This window comes from Ranitomeya imitator, chromosome 2 (assembly GCF_032444005.1).
Source record: "Ranitomeya imitator isolate aRanImi1 chromosome 2, aRanImi1.pri, whole genome shotgun sequence".
Lineage (NCBI taxonomy): Eukaryota > Metazoa > Chordata > Amphibia > Anura > Dendrobatidae > Ranitomeya > Ranitomeya imitator.
In genome coordinates this window covers 162,629,395-162,652,841 of record NC_091283.1, presented here as the reverse complement: position 1 = coordinate 162,652,841, position 23,447 = coordinate 162,629,395, and the positions used below count along the sequence as shown (strand labels likewise).

Here is a 23,447-nt window from a genome sequence, read left to right as displayed (position 1 = left end):
CAGGACTGATTTCTCCGCTCATGTGCTCCCCAGCCCCCTCCTTATGTCCATGCATAGTCAGACAGGTTGGGGTGGTTTTCAGGCCTCCCAGACCTGACAAAGGTGCTTCAGGAATAAGGCACTACAGGGGATCATTGTTTCAACAAGCTAGTTCAATATGTCATTAGCATATTAGCAGACAGGTTTATTCACTGATCCTGTGAGAAGACAACAATACAGTGCTGTTATCAGATGGCAACCACAGCCATTCATCAATTAGCAAATAACTCCTTCTACAAGAGAACACCATGAAAATAAGCAAAATAGAAATATACACAAAAATGATACCCACATAGCATATCACACCATCACACCCTCTAAACCACAATATATAGGGGAGTCACCTAGGAATAGGATCAAAAGCTCCCCCTTGTGGCCTGGAATGTGAACATATTGTGTGTATGGTGATTACCTGATAAAAGATATCCTTCATCGCTTCCAAACGTAACATCACTCTCCCCGTGAGGAAAGCAATGCTACTGTGACGATCAGGACCCTGGGGCGTCAAGCAAGACTATTATAAGGAACTAAACAAGTTGGTATCTTATCTGCCTAACAAATCCATGAGAGTCGATGACCTGATAGCATCAATAGGTCCTCTACCAGAAGGAACCATCCTGGCCACCATGGATGTGGAATCTTTCTACTCTAATATCCCGCACCAGGATGCACTAAAATTTAGTGACTAAATGACTGCAAAGTCCTCATGGAAAATACAGGAATTGATGCTGATTATGTGATAAAACTTACAAAATTCATCCTCACCCACAATCACTTTGAATTTGATAACAAGATCTATCTACAGGAGACTGGTACAGCAATGGGAAGTAAAATGGCTCCACAGTACGCAAAGCTTTTCATGGCCAAGCTTGAAAGTGACTTTTTGCCCTCATGCCCCATCAGGCTTCTGGCCTACTACCGCTACATTGATGATATTTTAATCATCTGGACGGAGTCTGAGACACAGCTAAAGATGTTCCATAAACAGTTTAATCAATTTCATCCTACTATCAACTTTACACTCAACTACTCCTGTACTAAAATTAACTTTTTGGACACCATCATTAAGCTACAGAACAATTAAATAGAAGCATCCCTGTATCAGAAGCCAATCGATTATCCAACATACCTTAAATGGGACAGTTTCCATCCAAAACACATAAACTCTATTGTCTACAGTCAAGCCATCAGATACAATCAGATATGTTCCAATCCTATGGACAGAGACTAACACCTTGTTAGCCTCAGAAAGATCTTTTTGAACCAAGGCTACCATCTAAGAACAATTGAAAACCAGACTGCAAGAGACACCAGAATATAAAGAAATCACGTCCAGCATTGTAAAGCTAAAGAAGAAAATAACCTGGTGCCTCTAGTAGTCATCTACAATCCAAATATGGAAGTGCTAATGTATCACCCAGGTACTCAGGTCGCAGGGCAGCGTTGGATTTAGGGGGTCACGGGGATGGCAGCTGTGCCCGGTGCCTGTGCTCCAGGGACAGTGAAATTGGGAATAAAAATAAAAAAAATAAAAAGGAAAACAAAAATTAAAGAGAAGAGTTTGTGACACCAGTTGGAGTGTTCGGCTGTAAGATGGCCGCCACTGCAGATGATCCCTGGGGGGTCGGTGATGATGGCAGTACAGGTGTTTAAACCCCTCCAACTAGGGCTGGCCCCCAGGGATAGTGATTGAAGTAGATGGTGCAGAGTAATAAGGCAGGAGACAGGGAAAGTTGTTGTGAATTCCGCTCTTGGGCTCCCTCTGGTGGTGGTAAGTGGCACTTTTGTGAGTTCTGCTCTTGGGCTCCCTCCGGTGGTTTTAAGTGGTATGGCTGCTCCTTGGATTTAGCAGTCTGCAACTGCTTCCACTGATTGTCTTTCTGCTCGGCTATTTAGGCCTGGCTCTTCCCTTCAGCCAGTTCCACTTGTCAATGGTTCCTGGTTGGATTCACATCTCTCTTGGATTTCCCTGATATCCTGACCAGTTCAGCAAAGTTAAGTCCTTGCTTGCTCTTTTCTGTCCACGGGTTGTGGACTTATTCGTTCTGTGCTTTCTATGTTTTGTCCAGCTTGTCAGTATGGATTAATTCAGTTAAGCTGGAAGCTCTGGGAAGCAGATTTACCCTCCACACCTTTAGTCAGGTGTGGAGATTTTTGTAAACTCTGTGTGGATTTTTGTAGTTTTTAATACTGACCGCACAGTATTCTATCCTGTCCTATCTATCTAGCTAGACTGGCCTCCTGTGCTGCATCCTGGTTTCATTCTGTGTATGTCTTTTCCCTCTCCACTCACAGTTATTACTTGTGGGGGGCTATCTATCCTTTGGGGATTTTGTCTGAGGCAAGATAGTTTTCCTGTTTCTATCTTTAGGGGTAGTTAGTTCTCAGGCTGTGACGAGGTGCCTAGGGAGTGACAGGAGCATCCCACGGCTACTTCTAGTGTTGTGTTGAGCTCAGGGACTGCGGTCAGTACAGGTACCACCTCCTTCAGAGCTCGTCCCATGTTGCTCCTAAACCACCAGTTCATAACAAAAAGTCACCATTTACTGAAGTCCAGATGCAGTTTCAGAGGATGGAATACAACTCTCACCAGGTATACAGTCTGCACTGCAGGATGAGAGTTATCTCTCTCTGCTGTGATTCAGTATGAACTCCCTGCTGCTCTAATCCCTTCTGGGACACAGGTTTCCTGGAGTCTGAAACTTCCAGTTCAGCCATGTACTCACTGTGTTTTATCCCCCGGCAGCCCGCAGGGTGAATCCTATGTGAAGCACATGTTTGCTCTTGCACAATCACTCACTGATTCTCTGTTTCTATGGAGCTGCTGGGAAAAACACATCACTGCTGGTTATGAAAACTACACAGCATCTCAGCTTACCACCTGACTCTGGAAGCCTGGATGGCCTAGGGGCTGATGCCCTGATCCGTCTCAGCACTGTCCCTGGAGAGAGCATATATCTCTCCTCCTTGAACATTCTCCATTTTCTTTTCACACACTGTTTCCTCACAGACTAACCATGCCCCTCCACTCCCAGTTAGGGACGCCCCCATGGAAGAAGCATTCTGCAAAACAGCGCTGTCGGGGTGGGTGCGCGTGGCAGCTGGGACCCGCATAAAAAGCACTTTATAGGTACTCTTTAGCAATGACGAATGATGAATTGGTATTGACTTAACAGTCTATGTTCTCAATTGAAAGTCCCCCATTCCTCTTTTTTTATTTTTTCTTGGGTTGTATAATGGGCACCTATGTGCAAAAGTACTTACCTTGTGTCCTTATGCTCCTGCAACCTTCTTTTGTTCCAGAAGCTTGATTTATCATCATTCTATTGAATATATTTATAATTTATTAAATACCAATAAAGATTTATTTTTAATCTTCTATATCGTGCATTTTATCTTCGTATCTCTATACATTTAATTGAGGTTGTGTATATAAACTTCGTTAATAGACGTTTTTTGCTTAATTTTTCTATAAGACTATATTAATATATAATACACATATAAAATAGTACATATGTGACCATTTTCCATACAAAAGAACCAAAAAGAGAGTATAGTATTCTGAATAGAAATGAATTTATTAAATTACTACAAATAAATAATGACATACAACGATATAAACAATCACTTTTGAACAAAGTAAAAAAGCCTGACTTCACAGGTGTAACACCCAGGAACAACATATGTAAGTGGATGGGAAGGAAGTTTTAACATGTAGGCTCAGAGAGCAGATATTATTATCCACTCACTCACATTATAACCAGTATAACTAAATAAAGTAGCCAGACGAACCTATAAAAAGTGTCAATGTGCAAAAAAAGTGCTAGTCATGCAAGGACATCTAGTCAGTCATAAACTGGGTAATTAGAGTAAAAGACCCAATCCTAATAAAAGATTAAGAATCTTATGAATGGCCATGTTATAATCCTCACCCATAAATCTCCACTGTTAGGACCTGAGCGATGCAGCCCCAACGCGCGTTTCGCGTTTGCTTCCTCGGGGGGCTGTAACTCACTGTGTGCCATTAGTGCTCATTATATAGGGGAATACATTATGCCGGCGTTAATGCGGCGCACGCGCAGAGCGTCGCATCCCGCGACCGCGGCACTTCCGGCCTCCAGCCCCAGCATCACCGAGCGGGAAATCCCGCATGACGTCATAGATCGGCGACACCGGAACTTGCAGAGACCATTGGCGCCGCGTCGCTGAAAGGCGTCCCCTGGGCGTGCGCACAAGCGCCGGACACCATATTTACTGCTGGATGGATCTCAAAAACTACATCTCAAGTAAGGGAACAACATTGCCAGATTAAAATAAAATAAATAGGTGAAGATACAAAGCGCTCCCCTAGGGCAAATCCTCTTAAGTACCGCTATAATAAGAAAATAATAAATAGTAACACAGCAGAGTTACCAATAGCAGCGCGCCATGGATCCCACACCTATAGATGGAAATGGATCTTAATTCTTACACAAAAATTTCATAGTCACCCGAAAAAAGATAAATAAATAAATAAATAAATAAATAAGGGGAGACAAAAATCTTAGTGAAGTGCAATGTGTATAAATAAGTGCACAAAATAAAGCATATAATATATATGCCAAAAAACTATATAATCATACAAAAACGTGCAAACAACAATACAAAATGAGTGAGATAAACTTATCAAAAATAATATATAGAATGTAAGAGACTTAAAAAGTCTTATTGACAAAGTGAACCATAAACTAATACATAAATAGTCATAAAAAAGAGAAAATTTGTCTCCCCGAAATCTTCACATCTTGACTATGAATATCAGACAGCATCCGAAGTCCATCTCCATAGGCAATAATATTATTCCTCTTCTATCCGATCCTCCAATCAGAAACAGGAACCCATATATAAGAAGAAATTTTGTGGAATTGCGAAGCATAATAATTAACTATAAAAACAACATAAAAAGACACAATGAGACACAAATTAAAAATTAAACCAGAGAGGTAGATGATTTAAAGAAATGGGACAAAACTAATGTGTTCGTTCAAACCTGCTGGAGTTAGGGTTCCCAACACTGTTATCCAGCGACATTCCCGCTGCGCCAAAGTCTTCTTGGGGTCCCCTCCTCTAATCCCCAACCGTATTCTATCAATGCCCCACATCTGGAATCCAGCCGGATTACATTTGTGGTAGATACTAAAATGTCGGGGGATAGTCTTAAGTCCGCTGACATCCACAGCATTTTTAGCTGCCAGAATGTCCCTGACATGTTCACGTGTCCTCACCCTCAACTCACGCGAGGTGAGGCCCACGTACAACAGGCCACATGGACATCTAGCACAATATATCACATGTGTAGTGCTGCATGAAATATAGTCCAAGATTTTAAAACTACGTAATCCATCAGCAGAACAAAAAGAGGTAGTCCTAACCATATTCCTACACCCCAGACAATCACCACAGGGATAGCATCCGTTTTTCTGTTTGCCTGAATTAAACAGGCTTGGAGCTTTTGCAATATAATGGCTTTTTACCAGAAGGTCTTTCAGATTCTTACTTTTCCTAGGTGTCATTAACGGACTATCTGGTATAAATTTAGCCAAAATTGGTTCCGTTTTCAAAACGGACCAATGTTTTTGTAATATTTTACGGATGCTATCCCACCGGTGATTATTCGTAGAGATAAATCTGATAGGAGTATCATCACTCCTCCCCCTTCTGTTTGATACAAGTAGCTCATCTCTTGAAACTGCTCTGGCTCTAAGATAACCCTTTTTAACACATCTCCTGCTGTATCCCCTATCTTTAAATCTATCCCCCAAATCCCGAGCCCGGTTTTCGAAAGATTGGTCTGAAGAGCAAATTCTCCTCATACGGAGAAATTGCCCAGTGGGTACAGCTTGTATCGTTGACCTGGAGTGTGCAGAGCTCGCATGCAGCAGTGAATTAACTGCGGTCTCTTTCCTAAAAATGTCTGTCTGCAGTAAACCATTATTTTGTTTTTTAACCAATATATCCAGAAAAGAAATTTCTTCACGATGGTAAGTATACGTGAGCCTGATGTTGAAGTCATTGCAGTTCAAGCCTGACATAAAGGACTTCAGTTCTTCGACAGGGCCCTGCCAAATGAACAGGACGTCATCAATATAGCGGTACCACCCAAGAATCTGGGAGGCGGCGTGTGCACCGTCTGGGAAGATGTTCCTTTCCCAGAACCCTAAAAAAAGATTTGCATATGAAGGCGCACACGCCGCCCCCATGGCGGTACCCCTGCACTGCAAATAGAACCGATCCTTGAATGTAAAAAAATTATGTGTCAGGATGAACTGCAACAACTCCAACACCAGGCCCCTAACATCTGCATCAAGATTACTTGACTCCAGAAAAAACTGGGCTGCCATCAGTCCATCACTATGGCGGATACTGGTGTACAATGATTCTATGTCAGCGGTAACCAACAACATATCCTCCTCCAAATGCATACCATTTAGACGTTTTAGGACGTCCGTAGTGTCTCTGACATAGGAGGGCAGCGTCTCAACCTGTGGTTTAAGATAGTGATCAAGAAATTTACAAACAGGGTCACAAAGCCCTCCTATGCCAGAGACAATCGGACGCCCTGGCGGGTTTACGGAATCCTTATGTATTTTTGGAAGGATATATAGGGTGGGGACCACCGGAAACTTCACCAAAAGGCCATCCATGATCTTCTTTGTAATAATCCCTTGTTCAAATGCCATTTCCAGAATATTACTAAGTTTCTCCCTATACATCTGGAGAGGATTCTCAGAGAGAGGCATATATGTATCTCTATCTCGCAGTTGTCTAAATACCTCTTTCTCGTATTTCTCCACCGGCCAGATGACCACATTCCCCCCCTTGTCTGCCGGCTTTATAACCACCCCCTCAAGTGACCGTAGTTCTTCCAAGGCCTTTCTCTGTGCCCATGTCAAATTATCCTTTTTTCTATGATTGTTTAATAGTTTGAGATCATTGGTCACTAATTTAGTAAATATCTCTACTTGTGGGCAAATAGACAAAGGGGGGAAAGTGGTAGATCTGGGAGATATGCAAGGTGGAGAAATACCTGTAGGTTCCAATCCGGACTCTGTATCAAGTTCCTCCAAAATTTCAATTATCTCTGAGTCCAGTGTAGAATTCAACTCTCCCTCAGTCGGCATCCGGAAGTGAAGTTTTTTAAGGATTAGTTTTCTCGAAAACAAATGAAGATCCTTCAGGACTGTAAAAAAATCATAGTTATTACATGGCGCAAATGACAGTCCCAACTCCAGAACCTCTTTCTGTGTTGGAGAGATAGTGTGTGTGGACAGATTAATTACCTCCAAAGAATTTTTTGATTTCTTTTCTCTTTGGGGAGACGAGGTAAATTTACGTTTATTCCCAGTTCTCCCTCCTTTTGGGGCAACATCCCTTATTTGATCTCTCCTTTCCCACAAGGGTCTGCCCTGATCACCATTCTGGGATTTGTCTTCCACGGAAGAAACAGATGAGAAGGAGACTGATCTTGCTCGAGTAAAAGATTTCTGATTCAAATTCACTTTTCTCCATCTATAGACACGATTATTTTGTCTATCATTAAGATCTCGCTGATATTTCTTTGATTTACTAAGAACAATATTTTTCTCCCATTTTTCAAGTTCTTTTTCGATCTCCTTATTGAACTTATTCAGTGTCTCAGGATTCAGTGAACCATTAAGCTGACTCTGTAACTCATTTAACTCAATGTCCAACACATCTCATTTTGTTTGATTAGATTTTATCAATAGTTCCATGAACCCCTTGGAGCAATTAGAAGCCAGATCCTCCCATGATGTTCTAAATGATTCCTCCTCTACTGGGAAAGAAGGGAAGACCTGAACCCGGAGACCTCTAGGAATCAGGCCACACGACACATATCTCTCCAAGAAAGATTTATTCCACCAAAGTCTCGTCCGTTTATTTAGTAGATCCTTAAATTTGCACGTCATTTCTGTGACGTCTCTGGACAAAACTTGACAAAGTATTTAGCGATGGAACAGGTGTAATTTTAGATGTTAAATCCAGAGACGTCACAGAAATGACGGAATCATTTAGAACGTCTTCCCTTCTTTCCCAGTAGAGGAGGAATCATTTAGAACATCATGGGAGGATCTGGCTTCTAATTGCTCCAAGGGGTTCATGGAACTATTGATAAAATCTAATCAAACAAAATGAGATGTGTTGGACATTGAGTTAAATGAGTTACAGAGTCAGCTTAATGGTTCACTGAATCCTGAGACACTGAATAAGTTCAATAAGGAGATCGAAAAAGAACTTGAAAAATGGGAGAAAAATATTGTTCTTAGTAAATCAAAGAAATATCAGCGAGATCTTAATGATAGACAAAATAATCGTGTCTATAGATGGAGAAAAGTGAATTTGAATCAGAAATCTTTTACTCGAGCAAGATCAGTCTCCTTCTCATCTGTTTCTTCCGTGGAAGACAAATCCCAGAATGGTGATCAGGGCAGACCCTTGTGGGAAAGGAGAGATCAAATAAGGGATGTTGCCCCAAAAGGAGGGAGAACTGGGAATAAACGTAAATTTACCTCGTCTCCCCAAAGAGAAAAGAAATCAAAAAATTCTTTGGAGGTAATTAATCTGTCCACACACACTATCTCTCCAACACAGAAAGAGGTTCTGGAGTTGGGACTGTCATTTGCGCCATGTAATAACTATGATTTTTTTACAGTCCTGAAGGATCTTCATTTGTTTTCGAGAAAACTAATCCTTAAAAAACTTCACTTCCGGATGCCGACTGAGGGAGAGTTGAATTCTACACTGGACTCAGAGATAATTGAAATTTTGGAGGAACTTGATACAGAGTCCGGATTGGAACCTACAGGTATTTCTCCACCTTGCATATCTCCCAGATCTACCACTTTCCCCCCTTTGTCTATTTGCCCACAAGTAGAGATATTTACTAAATTAGTGACCAATGATCTCAAACTATTAAACAATCATAGAAAAAAGGATAATTTGACATGGGCACAGAGAAAGGCCTTGGAAGAACTACGGTCACTTGAGGGGGTGGTTATAAAGCCGGCAGACAAGGGGGGGAATGTGGTCATCTGGCCGGTGGAGAAATACGAGAAAGAGGTATTTAGACAACTGCGAGATAGAGATACATATATGCCTCTCTCTGAGAATCCTCTCCAGATGTATAGGGAGAAACTTAGTAATATTCTGGAAATGGCATTTGAACAAGGGATTATTACAAAGAAGATCATGGATGGCCTTTTGGTGAAGTTTCCGGTGGTCCCCACCCTATATATCCTTCCAAAAATACATAAGGATTCCGTAAACCCGCCAGGGCGTCCGATTGTCTCTGGCATAGGAGGGCTTTGTGACCCTGTTTGTAAATTTCTTGATCACTATCTTAAACCACAGGTTGAGACGCTGCCCTCCTATGTCAGAGACACTACGGACGTCCTAAAACGTCTAAATGGTATGCATTTGGAGGAGGATATGTTGTTGGTTACCGCTGACATAGAATCATTGTACACCAGTATCCGCCATAGTGATGGACTGATGGCAGCCCAGTTTTTTCTGGAGTCAAGTAATCTTGATGCAGATGTTAGGGGCCTGGTGTTGGAGTTGTTGCAGTTCATCCTGACACATAATTTTTTTACATTCAAGGATCGGTTCTATTTGCAGTGCAGGGGTACCGCCATGGGGGCGGCGTGTGCGCCTTCATATGCAAATCTTTTTTTAGGGTTCTGGGAAAGGAACATCTTCCCAGACGGTGCACACGCCGCCTCCCAGATTCTTGGGTGGTACCGCTATATTGATGACGTCCTGTTCATTTGGCAGGGCCCTGTCGAAGAACTGAAGTCCTTTATGTCAGGCTTGAACTGCAATGACTTCAACATCAGGCTCACGTATACTTACCATCGTGAAGAAATTTCTTTTCTGGATATATTGGTTAAAAAACAAAATAATGGTTTACTGCAGACAGACATTTTTAGGAAAGAGACCGCAGTTAATTCACTGCTGCATGCGAGCTCTGCACACTCCAGGTCAACGATACAAGCTGTACCCACTGGGCAATTTCTCCGTATGAGGAGAATTTGCTCTTCAGACCAATCTTTCGAAAACCGGGCTCGGGATTTGGGGGATAGATTTAAAGATAGGGGATACAGCAGGAGATGTGTTAAAAAGGGTTATCTTAGAGCCAGAGCAGTTTCAAGAGATGAGCTACTTGTATCAAACAGAAGGGGGAGGAGTGATGATACTCCTATCAGATTTATCTCTACGAATAATCACCGGTGGGATAGCATCCGTAAAATATTACAAAAACATTGGTCCGTTTTGAAAACGGAACCAATTTTGGCTAAATTTATACCAGATAGTCCGTTAATGACACCTAGGAAAAGTAAGAATCTGAAAGACCTTCTGGTAAAAAGCCATTATATTGCAAAAGCTCCAAGCCTGTTTAATTCAGGCAAACAGAAAAACGGATGCTATCCCTGTGGTGATTGTCTGGGGTGTAGGAATATGGTTAGGACTACCTCTTTTTGTTCTGCTGATGGATTACGTAGTTTTAAAATCTTGGACTATATTTCATGCAGCACTACACATGTGATATATTGTGCTAGATGTCCATGTGGCCTGTTGTACGTGGGCCTCACCTCGCGTGAGTTGAGGGTGAGGACACGTGAACATGTCAGGGACATTCTGGCAGCTAAAAATGCTGTGGATGTCAGCGGACTTAAGACTATCCCCCGACATTTTAGTATCTACCACAAATGTAATCCGGCTGGATTCCAGATGTGGGGCATTGATAGAATACGGTTGGGGATTAGAGGAGGGGACCCCAAGAAGACTTTGGCGCAGCGGGAATGTCGCTGGATAACAGTGTTGGGAACCCTAACTCCAGCAGGTTTGAACGAACACATTAGTTTTGTCCCATTTCTTTAAATCATCTACCTCTCTGGTTTAATTTTTAATTTGTGTCTCATTGTGTCTTTTTATGTTGTTTTTATAGTTAATTATTATGCTTCGCAATTCCACAAAATTTCTTCTTATATATGGGTTCCTGTTTCTGATTGGAGGATCGGATAGAAGAGGAATAATATTATTGCCTATGGAGATGGACTTCGGATGCTGTCTGATATTCATAGTCAAGATGTGAAGATTTCGGGGAGACAAATTTTCTCTTTTTTATGACTATTTATGTATTAGTTTATGGTTCACTTTGTCAATAAGACTTTTTAAGTCTCTTACATTCTATATATTATTTTTGATAAGTTTATCTCACTCATTTTGTATTGTTGTTTGCACGTTTTTGTATGATTATATAGTTTTTTGGCATATATATTATATGCTTTATTTTGTGCACTTATTTATACACATTGCACTTCACTAAGATTTTTGTCTCCCCTTATTTATTTATTTATTTATTTATTTATCTTTTTTTCGGGTGACTATGAAATTTTTGTGTAAGAATTAAGATCCATTTCCATCTATAGGTGTGGGATCCATGGCGCGCTGCTATTGGTAACTCTGCTGTGTTACTATTTATTATTTTCTTATTATAGCGGTACTTAAGAGGATTTGCCCTAGGGGAGCGCTTTGTATCTTCACCTATTTATTTTATTTTAATCTGGCAATGTTGTTCCCTTACTTGAGATGTAGTTTTTGAGATCCATCCAGCAGTAAATATGGTGTCCGGCGCTTGTGCGCACGCCCAGGGGACGCCTTTCAGCGACGCGGCGCCAATGGTCTCTGCAAGTTCCGGTGTCGCCGATCTATGACGTCATGCGGGATTTCCCGCTCGGTGATGCTGGGGCTGGAGGCCGGAAGTGCCGCGGTAGCGGGATGCGACGCTCTGCGCGTGCGCCGCATTAACGCCGGCATAATGTATTCCCCTATATAATGAGCACTAATGGCACACAGTGAGTTACAGCCCCCCGAGGAAGCAAACGCGAAACGCGCGTTGGGGCTGCATCGCTCAGGTCCTAACAGTGGAGATTTATGGGTGAGGATTATAACATGGCCATTCATAAGATTCTTAATCTTTTATTAGGATTGGGTCTTTTACTCTAATTACCCAGTTTATGACTGACTAGATGTCCTTGCATGACTAGCACTTTTTTTGCACATTGACACTTTTTATAGGTTCGTCTGGCTACTTTATTTAGTTATACTGGTTATAATGTGAGTGAGTGGATAATAATATCTGCTCTCTGAGCCTACATGTTAAAACTTACTTCCCATCCACTTACATATGTTGTTCCTGGGTGTTACACCTGTGAAGTCAGGCTTTTTTACTTTGTTCAAAAGTGATTGTTTATATCGTTGTATGTCATTATTTATTTGTAGTAATTTAATAAATTCATTTCTATTCAGAATACTATACTCTCTTTTTGGTTCTTTTGTATTGATTGCTGTTTTGAGAGTGTTCTGGGCTAAAATTAGCGCCCCCATGATGACATTAGAGGGGATTTGATATTTTGGGAATATGTTTTCTGTCTTGAAGACTGTATTGCCTATATGTGACCATTTTGTGGCAACACAGACACAGGGCGCCACACTAAGGGGAGCTGCACACAAATTACAATGATGCCCGATTACAATCCATATTGCCAGACCCCCCACTACTGTGTTTCAGGCAGCCCCCAAATCTAAGAAGCATCATTGTCAGAAGCTCGCTGTCCTCTCCAACAGCTACAGGAACCTTTCCCTGCAACCAGAAAAAAATGCAAAACCTGTCCATATATAATGACCACGGACAAGATAAAGATCCCCAACTCACATCAGGACTGCAAGATCCCAGGTACTTTCAGCCGTGTCACATCTAATGTGGTGTCACGGGGCTACCACGACAGAGAGGTTCCAGAGAACCGCAGCGCTCTGGGCCTCGTTCACACACAGTGAACAGAAGCTCTTCTCCTGTATTTTGACCTGGCTGCTTTGTGTTTATTGTTGTGTTTATACACTGGTGCAGTCCTCCTCCCTGGGGGGGAGAGGGGGCCACTTATAGGGCCTGCACAGGAGACAGGGATACGCTGGCGGCTCGGGCCTCCTAACCATCATAGGTACCCCCGAGATAAGGGAAAGCCAGGGCCCCATAAGTGGCCCCCTTTCCCCCCAGGGAGGAGGACTGCACCAGTGTATAAACACAACAATAAACATGGTATACAGACAAGGTAACTAAAAGTCTCAAACTCACCAAATGCTCACACAACCACAGAGGGTACACATAGAAGGGAAGAGAAGGAGAAAATTAGGAAGGAAAACAGGTTTAACAAGCAACCAAAACAGCAGACACCAATCTCTGTAATAAACCTCCAAGCTCCAAATATCACTCTCCTTCAACCTCCAAGCCAGGCAGCAGAACTGATCACTGACACTAGCTGTAGTCAAGGCTGGGTCTATATAGAGGAGGAGATTACAAAAATCCACTTCAGCTGAGAGACCTAGCTCACAGCAACTTAGCAAATAAGGTTAACTCCTGCACTGCTGGCACAAAGCAGCCAGGTCAAAATTCAGGAGAAGAGCTTCTGTTCACTGTGTGTGAACGAGGCCCAGAGCGCTGCGGTTCTCTGGAACCTCTCTGTCGCGGTAGCCCCGTGACATGTGGTGCACCTAATTATAAGTACCAAATGTCCAGCTGGGGGTCTGTATGTAGGGGACACAAGGCAAAAACTTAGAACAAGGATGAATTCTCATCGCCACACAATAAAAGAAAAAATAATGGATATACCTATGGCCAAATACTTGGACATGGCATTTCTTGTATTAGAAGGTAACTTCAAGTCTCAGAGACAGAAGAGTCTGGGAGTATAAACTTATGACAACATTTAACACACTCAGTGCAGGAATGAATTTGTCGCACGGATTTAGGGCTTTCTACATCAACTAAGGAATGTGCTCCTCAGACCATTTGGAGGCATCACATGTTAGGGGTCGAGTTCCCGCTTCTGCACAGGTGGAATCTTGGGCCGTTTCTGCTGTGGCCTCCCATTCTTCTCCTGCCACAGTGGAACCTGCTCAGCGGAGATGTCGGTCCTTGCATCTGGCTCAGTCTCACTCTGTGCTTAGGCTTGCTGTTGCTTTTCCAGCTTTTGCCATTAAAGCCAGTGCTGGGCAGCAGCGAGCAGACGCTTTTGGAACTAAGTCCTGCTTTTTCCCTTCTGAGCATGCCCAGGGTGAGATCTCCCATTGGAGATCGAGGGTCACATGCTCAGATGCTGCAGCGGTTCCCATTGGTCCTCCTGGAAGGTCCTGAAGGTGCTAAACTTCTGTGGCAGCTTACCATTGGTCCTTTTTTGGAAGGTCCTATACGTGCTGCAGCTATATAAGCTTCGCATGACCGCACGGCCATGCGCTAGTGTACAATTGTATACGTGTGTATGTTGATGAGTGCAAGTCGACCTTTAAATAACCCACCCTATTGAATGACTGCTCGTGTAAGGTGTATGGCTGCTATCTAGCGCCCGACTATTCTCACAACGTGTTACAAACAAATCAGCGTCCATTGCTGTGACCGCCAGTGCGGTGCCACGCGCCAGTAGTGCACTTTCTAACCCACGTCCGGGTGCTTGGTGGTGTCTGCCAGCACGGCACAGTTCGCACTTCGGTGCTCTAAAACTGTTTCTATTAGTTACCTAATACACCCAGTTGCGGTGTTATGCGCAATTAGTCTGAACGGACTTCAACCCCGAGTCTTGGGACTGAGTTCGGTGACTCTTAGCTTGCGCTCTTTAGTGTGGTATTGCGGTCCTGTGGCTTAACAGGGTTCACTTCCACCGCCATATAGCACTGCCATTTACTAGCAGCAGGTTTTCACCTGCACGGTGGACTCCGGACTGCGAACGCACCTAATATTATTTCACCTTATACTTGGTGCGTTCGCCAGTCCTAACAGAACACTAGCGCCAGGGTCTGGCTAGTAAATGGTGGACGATCTGCGTTTACAGTGGTACATCCAGCAGCTGGAGGGAAGGTTGGCGGCTCTAGAGCGTTCAACCTCAGCTGTGGATGTCACTGCTGTCGCTGTTCAGGCTGCAAGTGTAGCCGCAGCCAGTTTGTCCGCTGCCACCCCTGCTCCGACTATATCCCGTCTCCCGCTTCCTGACAAGTTTGCTGGTGACAGTAAACAATGTCACGGATTCGTGAGCCAGTGCTCCATACACCTCGAGCTCCTGGCGTCATGTTTCCCTACGGAACGGGCGAAAGTGGGATTTATTCTATCTCTCTTGTCGGGCAGGGCGTTGGAGTGGGCAAGGCCACTTTGGGAGCGTGATGATCGTGTGGTGCAGAGTGCTCCTCTCTTTCTGGACGCTCTGAAGCAGGTCTTTTTAGGACCCCGTGTTACCCACGATACCGCGCTCCAGTTGTTGACTATTACTCAGGGCTCGTCCGTGGTCAGCCAGTTTGCCGTCCAGTTCCAGACTCTAGCTTCAGAGTTAGAGTGGCCAGAAAAAGTTCTAATTCAGGTGTTCTGGAAAGGACTGGCAGACCACGTGAAGGACGCCTTGGCCACAGGGAGATACCTGCCACACTGGAGGAGCTTATTTCTGTATCTACCTGCATCGACCTCCGTTTTCACGAGCGGAGGTTAGAGCGGACCCAGTGTAGGCAGAGGTTTCGGCTGGCTCCCACCTTCGCTAGACATCTTGAGTCTCCTGTTTTGGCGTCCGACTCCCATGAGGCCATGGAGGTTTCTCGAGCGGGACCTAAGTCTCAGGCCGCTCGAGTACCCATGGTTTGTAAAAATTGTCACCAACTAGGACATTACAGCAATAAATGTCCACAGCGGTCGGGAAACGATCGCGTCTAGTAACCATTGGGGGAGGTTCACTAGACACAGCTGCATTTTCCTCCAAACTGTCCTTTAAAGGGACAATCCTGTTAGGCTCTTCCACTCTAAAGGTACCTTCACACTAAACAACTTCACAACGATAACGTTAGCGATCCATGACATTGCAGCGTCCTGGATAGTGATATCGTTCAGTTTGACACGCAGCAGCGATCAGGATCCTGCTGTGATGTCGTTGGTCGGAGCTAGAAGGCTAGAACTTTATTTCGTCGCTGGACTCCCTGCAGACATCGCTGAATCGGCGTGTGTGACACCGATTCAGCAATGTCTTCACTGGTAACCAGGGTAAACATCGGGTTACTAAGCGCAGGGCCGCGCTTAGTAACCCGATGTTTACCCTGGTTACCATCGTAAAAGTAAAAAAAACAAACACTACATACTTACTTTCCGCTGTCTGTCCCCGGCGCTCTGCTTCTCTGCACTCCTCCTGCATCCTGTGTCAGTGCCGGTCAGCCGGAAAGCAGAGTGGTGACGTCACCGCTCTGCTTTCCGGCCGCTGTGCTCACAGTCAGTGCGGGAAGCAGAGCGCTGGGGACAGACAGCTGAAGGTAAGTATGTAGTGTTTTTTTTTTTTACTTTTACGATGGTAACCAGGGTAAACATCGGGTTACTAAGCGCGGCCCTGCGCTTAGTAACCCGATGTTTACCCTGGTTACTGGGGACCTCGGCATCGTTGGTCGCTGGAGAGCTGTCTGTGTGACAGCTCTCCAGCGACCAAACAGCGATGCTGAAGGGATCGACATCGTTGTCGGCATCGCTGCAGCGTCGCTTAGTGTGAAGGTACCTTAACAGTCGAGCTTTGTGTGGATTCAGGAGCAGAGGGAAATTTCATGTCCTCTGCTTTTGCTCTGCACCACGCTATACCACTAGTAATGCTCGCCAAACCTGTAACAGTTAGAGTTGTGAATGGGTCGACACTTCCACTGCAAATCACACACCAGACTGTTCCATTCTCGTTGTCCATGTCCCCTTCCCACCAGGAGATTATTTCCCTTCTTGTCCTTCCCGAGGGAATGGATGAGATTTTATTGGGAATACCCTGGCTCCGTTTCCACTCCCCACATATTGAGTGGTCCTCAGGGAGAATATTGGGTTGGAGTAAGTCTTGTATGGGCAGGTGTGTGAGTGAGTGTGTACAGGTTTCTACTACCGAGGTACCCGCAGACCTTTCTTCTCTTCCCAAGTGCTATTGGTGCTATGCAGACGTATTCTCTGAAAAGGCTGCAGAGACTCTACCGCCTCATCGCCCCTACGACTGTCCTATTGATCTCTGGCCTGGAGCTGAACCTCCTCGGGGAAGGGTATATCCCCTCTCTCTCCCTGAGACGGAGGCTATGTCTCAATACATCCAGGAAAATTTGGCAAGATGGTTCATTAGGAAGTCAGTGTCTCCTGCAGGGGCGGGATTCTTCTTCGTACAGAAGAAGAACGGGAAATTACGTCCTTGCATCGATTACAGGGGTCTTAATGCCATCACCATTAAAAATAAGTACCTGTTGCCGCTGATTTCTGAGCTCTTTGACAGGCTAAGGGGAGCAAAGGTATTCACCAAACTAGATCTGCGGGGTGCCTACAACCTGATTCGCATCCATGAGGGGGACGAATGGAAAACGGCTTTTAATACCAGGGATGGGCACTATGAGTATCTGGTGATGCCCTTCGGGCTCTGTAATGCCCCAGCCGTTTTTCAGGACTTTGTCAACGATATCTTCCAGGATATGCTTTCCACCTCGGTCGTAGTCTATCTGGATGATATTTTCATCTTCTCTCCAGATATTGACTCCCACCGGAGAGATGTTGGCAGAGTCTTCAAACTCTTACGGGCGAATTCCATTTATGCAAAGTTGGAGAAGTGTGTGTTTGAGCAGAAGTCTTTACCTTTCCTGGGCTATATCATCTCCGCCCAGGGATTGGCTATGGATCCTGCCAAACTACAGGCTGTGATGGACTGGCAAGAACCCCATTCTCTTAAAGCTGTGCAGCGCTTTATGGGGTTCATAAATTACTATCGCCAGTTCATTCCCCACTTCTCAACTTTGGTAGCTCCCTTGGTATCCCTCACCAAGAAGGGAGCAAATCCCAAATTGTGGTCGGAAGAGGTCTCCAAGGCCTTCACTTCTATAAAGTCTCATTTTGCTAGCGCTCCCATCAGGGCCGGTGTCAGCACCCGGCGTACCGGGGCAAATGCCGGGGCCCTGAACAAATGGGGGGGCCCACTCATGGCCGGGATACCAGGGAGCCCGGGCTGCTCCTCCAGCAGCTTCGCCACTACTTGAGCTCAGCCGTCACTTAAATAAACATGGGCGCGCACAGTGCACTCTGCAGCGATGTCTCTGCTTCTGCTAGTAATGACGCGGCCGGGCGGACACACAAGCAAAGTTAAATGCACAGTGTCTGCCTGACCGCATCATTAGTAACAGACACAGCTGCAGCGTGCACTGTGGGTGGCCATGTCTGTTTAAGTGACGACCATCGATCAAGCAGCACTCCCTCCATATCTACATGCCAGAGGAGCCTGATGGGTGACAAGCCTGGGGGAGGTGAGTGAGGCTTGTGTGTTGTGTCTGTCTGTATGTCTGTGTATGCCTGTATGATGTGCATATCTGTGTATATCAGTGTGTTTGACTGTACATATTTATGTACTTTTGTGAATTTGTCTTCAAATATATGTATGTAAATATCTGCGTATTGTATGTGTATATCTGTGTATTGTATTTGTGTGCATGTCTGCGTATTGTATTTGTGTGCATGTCTGCGTATTGCATGTGTATGTCTGCGTATTGTGTGTGTGTGTGCATGTCTGCGTATTGTGTGTGTGTGCATGTCTGCGTATTGTGTGTGTGTGCGCATGTCTGCATATTGTGTGTGTGTGCATGTCTGAGTGCTGTGTGTGTGCATGTCTGAGTACTGTATGTGTGTGCAGCATGTCTGCGTACTGTATGTGTATGTCTGCGTATTGTGTGCGTGTGCGCATGTCTGCGTATTGTGTGTGTGCGCATGTCTGCGTATTGTGTGTGTGCATGTCTGCGTATTGTGTGTGTGTGTGCATGTCTGCGTATTGTGTGTGCATGTCTGCGTATTGTGTGTGTGTGCGCATGTCTGCATATTGTGTGTGTGTGCATGTCTGAGTGCTGTGTGTGTGCATGTCTGAGTACTGTATGTGTGTGCAGCATGTCTGCGTACTGTATGTGTATGTCTGCGTATTGTGTGTGTGTGTGTGTGTGCGCATGTCTGCGTATTGTGTGTGTGCATGTCTGAGTGCTGCGTGTGTGTGTGCATGTCTGAGTACTGTATGTGTGTGCAGCATGTCTGCGTACTGTATGTGTATGTCTACGTATTGTGTGTGTGTGTATGTCTGCGTATTTGTGTGTGTGCATGTCTGCATAGTGTGTGTGTGTGTGTGTATGAGTGCGCATGTCTGCGTACTGTAGATGTGTGTGTATGTCTGCGTATTGTGTGTGTGCATATCTGTCTATTTGAAGGATGAGGGGGAAGGCTAGGCCCTGTGTAATATATCTATATTTCTCCTCCGTATCTGTGCATCATGAATCGTGGTATGTGGGCCCACTGAGACTCTTTTGCCCAGGGCCCACAAAATCCTGGAGCCGGCCCTGGCTCCCATCTTACATAGTCCCGATGTGGATAAGCCATTCCTAATGGAGGTGGATGCCTCATCCGTTGGTGCTGGAGCAGTCCTCTATCAAAAGGATGCTCAAGGTCGGAAGCATCCATGCTTCTTCTTCTCAAAGACCTTCACACCAGCGGAGAGAAATTACTCCATCGGGGATAGGGAGTTGCTAGCAATGAAGTTGATCTTTTCGGAGTGGAGACATCTTTTGGAAGGTGCTCGGTTTCCCTTCCAAGTCTTCACGGACCACAAAAATTTGGTCTATTTGCGTACAGCCCAGCGGCTGAATTCTCGTCAGGCCAGATAGTCCTTGTTCTTCTCCCGGTTCCACTTCACTCTCCATTATCTCGCCGGGGAGAAGAACATTCGTGCTGACGCTCTCTCTCGCTCCCTTGTGTCAACTGAGGAGGAGGAAGAGGAGCCTCGGCTTATTGTCCCTTAGGAGAGTCTGAGAACCGTAGCTCCGGTTTCGCTAGAGTCTGTGCCTCCGGGCAAGACTTTTGTTCCCATCAATTTGCGACCAGAGGTTCTCTCTTGGGCTCATTCGTCCAGAGTGAGTGGACACTTTGGGGCAAAGAGGACATCTGAGTTGCTGGCGAGAATGTACTGGTGGCCACATATGGTTCGTGACGTCGGAGACTATGTTCGGACATGTGTCTCTTGTGCCAAAATTAAGTCTCTCCGACAACGGCCAGCTGGTTTGTTATACCCTCTGCCGGTGGCAGACAGGCCCTGGGAGATGGTCGGGATGGACTTTGTGGTGGGTTTGCCCAAGTCACGTGGCTCTACCGTCATTTGGGTAATCACCGACCATTTTTCTAAAATGGTGCATTTGGTGCCGCTTCCTCGGCTACCTTCTGCACGGGCCTTGGCAGCGTTGTTTATTAAACATATCTTCCGCCTTCACGGTATGCCGGACAAAATTGTCAGTGATCGGGGTCCCCAGTTTGCGTCTCGGATCTGGAGAGAGCTTTGTCATCTTCTCAGTATTGAGTTAAATCTCTCTTCTGCCTATCATCCCGAGACGAATGGGTTGGTAGAGAGAGCCAACCAGACCTTGGTCACATATCTGCGACATTTTGTCTCTGCTAGGCAAGATGACTGGGCATCTTTGCTATCGTCGGTGGAGTTTTCTCTGAACAACGCCGTAGCCGACTCCACTGGACAGACTCCATTCCTCCTTAACTATGGTCAGCATCCGCGGGTACCTGTGCCCATGCCCGTGTCTTCCGCCGATTCCAGAGTGGCAGACTGGGCTGTGGAGGCATGGGACATTTGGGATCACACTCAGGATGCCATTCGGGCTTCCAAGGAGAGTATGAGGCCCCGCTCCGACCTTTGCTCCTGGCGACTTAGTGTGGCTCTCCGCCCGTAACATCAGGCTGCGAGTTGAGTCCACTAAGTTTGCACCTCGCTACTTAGGTCCTTTTAAGGTCCTCGAATGGGTTAATCCTGTGGTCTATCGTTTAGCCCTTCTGCCTCACCTAGGTATCACCGACACCTTTCATGTGTCTCTTTTGAAGCCCGTATACATGTCCCGGTTTTCCGAGTCATCTCCTGGGACATCGGGTTCGTCTACGGACGATTACGAGGTGAATGCCATTCTGGGGTACAAGGTGATACGTGGCAAAAAATTTTATCTGGTGGATTGGAAGGGCTGTGGTCCTGAGGACAGGTCTTGGGAGCCTGCTGAGCACATTCGAGCTCCGCAGCTCATTGCTGCCTTCGAGCGTAGCGAGGTCCAGGGAGGGGGGGCCCTAGAAGGGGGGGGTAATGTTAGGGGTCGAGTTCCCGCTTCTGCACAGGGGGATTCTCGAGCTGTTTCTGCTGTGGTCTCCCATTCTTCTCCTGCCGCAGTGGAACCTGCAAAGCGGAGACGTCGGTCCTTGCGTCTGGCTCAGTCTCACTCTGTGCTTAGGCTTGCTGTTGCTTTTCCAGCTTTTGCCATTAAAGCCAGTGCTGGGCAGCGGCGAGCGGACGCTTTTGGGACTTAGTCCTGCTTTTTCCCTTCTGAGCATGCCCAGGGTGAGATCTCCCGTTGGAGATCGAGGGTCACATTCTCAGATGCTGCAGCGGTTCCCATTGGTCCTCCTGGAAGGTCCTGAAGGTGCTAAACTTCTGTGGCAGCTTCCCATTGGTCCTTTTTTGGAAGGTCCTATACGTGCTGCAGCTATATAAGCTTCGCATGACCGCACGGCCATGCGCTAGTGTACAATTGTATACGTGTGTATGTTGATGAGTGCAAGTCGTCCTTTAAATAACCTATTGAATGACTGCTCGCATAAGGTGTATGGCTGCTTTCTAACGCCCGACTATTCTCACAACGTGTTACACACGAATCAGCGTCCATTGCTGTGACCGCCAGTGCGGCGCCACGCGCCAGTAGTGCGCTTTCTAACCCACGTCCGGGTGCTTGGTGGTGTCTGCCAGCACGGCACCGTTCGCACTTTGGTGCTCTAAAACTATTTCTATTAGTTACTTAATACACCCAGTTGCGGTGTTGTGCGCAATTAGTCTGAACAGACTTCAACCCCGAGTCTTGGGACTGAGTTCGGTGACTCTTAGCTTGCGCTCTTTAGTGCGGTATTGTGGTCCTGTGGCTTAACAGGGTTCGCTTCCACCGCCATATAGCGCTGCCATTTACTAGCAGCAGGTTTTCACCTGCACGGTGGACCCCGGACTGCGAACGCACCTAATATTTTTTCACCTTATACTTGGTGTGTTCTGCCAGTCCTCACATCACAATCATTGACCAGACCTCAACAACAGGACAATAAAACTTTCACACTCCTTATCTATGAACTGTTCCAATATTTATAGCCACTACAGTTTATCCCTCTACCATAATGATAGTTCGGCTTCACGTCACTTGTCTTATCTATTGAACTATTTCTGTGCTGTGTTGTGTATAAATATGTGGTTTTTTTTTCAGATTTTGTGTTATTCTCTGCCTGATGAAGAGACTGGAAGAGTCTCGAAAGCTTGCCATTTGTTACCATCTTTTCAGTAATTAAAAGGTATCAACCACTGAGGACTCTCAAATCTTAATGTTTATCTAAAATTACAAGAATTTTTAGACTGACACCAAGTCGAAAAAAATAAAAAGAAATCTCTCCTGAACAGTGCCAATGGTGATGAAAGGATTTATGTGGTTTACATCCTCTGGAATGGGCTTATCACAATCCGTTTTGCGCAAACTCATTGGTCACAGATAAGAAGAATGTTCTAAGTTCTCTGTGAACCGACTGACCCAACTCTCCTTCCAGGACTTTGAGACGAAGCAATGTGACTCGCTGTCAATGTGCGAGGAACTATATTGTTAAGTCATTCTAAAAATTATGGAAAAAGTAAAATTTGGTTTTTAGATTGAACGATACACACCCACTTTGTCTGATCCATCCTTATTTGCTGATGGATAACTTGTGAAAAGTGGATAAAACATACAAAAATTGAAAAGACAGAACAAACACAAACTACTTGGGTGTTTTAGTATTTTATTACTTATCGTACTAGCTTTGGTGATTGTGACAAATTCTCATTTTCAGAATAAAAAAAAGATGAATTTCAGCATGTGAGCAGAGAGCGGATTGCATGGGAAAGAGGGGAGGGTCGAATAAAACTACAGTACAGACCAAAAGTTTGGGTTTGGACACACCTTCTCATTTAAAGATTTTTCTGTATTTTAATGACTATGAAAATTGTACATTCATACTGAAGGCATCAAAACTATGAATTAACACATGTGGAATATACATATACTTAGCAAAAAAAATGTAAAACAACTGAAATTATGTCTTAAATTCTAGGTTCTTCAAAGTAGCCACTTTTTGCTTTGATGACTGCTTTACACACTCTTGGCATTCTCTTTTATATATATTTTTAAATATTAAAATTGGTTCATTGGACATCATTTGTTTTTAATTATTTTTAATCAAA

General features: G+C 44.9%; 1 long non-coding RNA gene across 1 annotated transcript in view; it reads left to right on the top strand.

Annotated features, from left to right (window-relative positions):
- Positions 1–23,093, top strand: part of LOC138667265 (uncharacterized) — a 79,671-nt gene extending 56,578 nt beyond the window's left edge. Inside the window, exon 4 of the long non-coding RNA XR_011318679.1 lies at positions 22,444–23,093. This is a non-coding gene — a long non-coding RNA (uncharacterized lncRNA). The remainder of the gene's footprint in view (positions 1–22,443) is intronic.
- Positions 23,094–23,447: the final 354 nt, after the last annotated feature.